The 2,100-nt window shown below is 36.4% G+C and overlaps 1 protein-coding gene across 1 annotated transcript in view; it reads left to right on the top strand.

Annotated features, from left to right (window-relative positions):
- Ctnna3 (catenin alpha 3) overlaps positions 1-2,100 on the top strand; it is a 1,779,311-nt gene that overhangs the window by 1,561,693 nt on the left and 215,518 nt on the right. The window lies entirely within an intron of this gene.

Below are 2,100 nucleotides of genomic sequence, written 5' to 3'. Positions count from 1 at the left end.
ACGTGATTTGAAATATTTGTTCTAAATCTGGAGATGGTTGTTCCTTCTTAACAGATTCCTTTCACCAATTCTTAATTTTCTTTCATGGAGTCTTGCATTGTCAAAGTAAGAACTCTTACTATTTTACACGTATAGACCCAAGTCTTATATAAGGCCTTAAGAATTTGAATGTTGTATTCAAATTCTAATTTGAACTCTGTACTCTAAAACTAGTGAAACACTTGCCTAATTCATCATCCTAGAAAAAAATACAAAGTAAAACTGAAGGATGTTTGAATCACACTTTCAATATTATATAGTTAAAATAAAATTGCTCTTGTCATAAAAAATCTTCAGTAAAACATGCCTGACTTAAACCAATTTTATCAATTTAATAAATTTAATCATTTTAAAATTATTTGTTAAGCATTTTGGTAAGCATAGGTAGTTGCAATGCCACGTTTATGAATAGATTTTGGATTATCTATTCATTTTCTAAAGACTCCTTGAGAATGACCAGTTTCTGATGAGATTAGCGGTCAGACAGAGTCAGGAGGCCCTAGCTCATGCTCGCAGCAGTGTTCCTGTTTATTTGGCATGTTTGGCATAAATATAAGTTCCTGCAGTTTGGAATTACAGTGATGATACCCTGTACTCTAAAACTAGTGATAATATTGTGAAGTCCACTTAAAAAATCATTACAATAATATTTTTTAATCATTCAGCTAGAATTCAAGAAGAGAAAATGTGTCTTTCTTCTCCAAAATTTTGATGCTTCTTTCCTTGTAAATTAGATCTATCCAAAATACAATGTTACTCTTTAAAAATAGAACCACTTTTTTAAAAAATTAGACTTTTCTTCAACTGTTTGTTACTTATAATGAAGGAAAACTAGTTCTTGTCTCAATGTAAAAATCTTATATTTTTCTCCTAACATGAAAATAATTTAGAAAACCTAAAACGTCTGTATTGGATCATTATCTTTCAGTTCATGCAAACAGATTATTTTTAATATAACTGTGCTTCAGTCAAAATACAGTGGTCAGGAAAAGTTTGAAGCCTTTAATTTTCTGGTGGAGTTCCCAAAGACATACAAACTTTAAATAACAATTGGCTGGATTTAGGTTGTGTGTGGGCGTGCATTTATTCTGCATTGTGAATCTCACATTAATGTAAGACTTTTAGAGAACTGCGAGCTACTGTCTGACTTCTCTTTTGCTCAGCTATCTGTCTGCGTTCCTTAGAAGCAATAACATTTTTCTTACATGAGAAACTGCTTGCAGTTTCTGGCGCTTCAGTGGCACCCTCCACCTGTGCTGTCATGTGGTTCTCACTGGCATCCCCTGCCCAAGGGCACTAACCCGCTCATGAAGGAACCAGCCTTATGACCAAGTCACGTTCAGAGTCTCTGTCTCTCCACACAGACGCGTTTGGCTTTGGATCTTAGCATATCAATTTTAATAGGGATGCATATATTTTTTTTGGATTGTGAATATTGTCTACTTAAAGCTTTCATGGAATTATATAAACTGCTCCATGACTTCTCCTGTGCTCTGCTCTCTAAGGTCAAGGTTGTTTTTTAAGTAAGAACATTTTTATGAGAACCTAGTTGCAGTTGCTGAAGGCTTCAGTGATTTAAAAATACTTTCATACACATAAGGTCAAAACAACATTTATCTAAGCTTCCACTTTTGTATCTAAATGATCATTATTCAGAAGCATCATCTTTTTCCCTGTCTTTATTTTCAGACTGCTATCAGAAGCAAAGTCTTCACGCTGCCTTGGAGACACCTGGCCCCTCAGGTGCCCAGCCCCACGCATTGTTTCCTGACCCCCCTGCGCCTCCTGATCAGTACCCCCACGCTGCCCTCACTTTTCTGAACTGGAGCTCCATTTCCATTTCATGAATTCTTCTTCAGTGAACATTGCTCATCGTGGTTATCAGATTTCACGTCTTTCTTGTTTTACTCTAGGCACGCTCCTTCTTACATGTTGAGCAAAAGGGACATGTGGATTCCACGTGTGATATTTTAGGGGAAACACGAACAAGTAACCTAACATTCAGAGTCTCAGCTGTGGCACGTGGAGTGTGCGTGCACGTGTGTGTGTGTGTGTGTGTGT

Source organism: Octodon degus, unplaced genomic scaffold, assembly GCF_000260255.1.
Source record: "Octodon degus isolate 3935 unplaced genomic scaffold, OctDeg1.0 scaffold00046, whole genome shotgun sequence".
Lineage (NCBI taxonomy): Eukaryota > Metazoa > Chordata > Mammalia > Rodentia > Octodontidae > Octodon > Octodon degus.
Note: the sequence above shows the minus strand (reverse complement) of the source record. Positions and strands in the feature narration are given on the sequence as shown.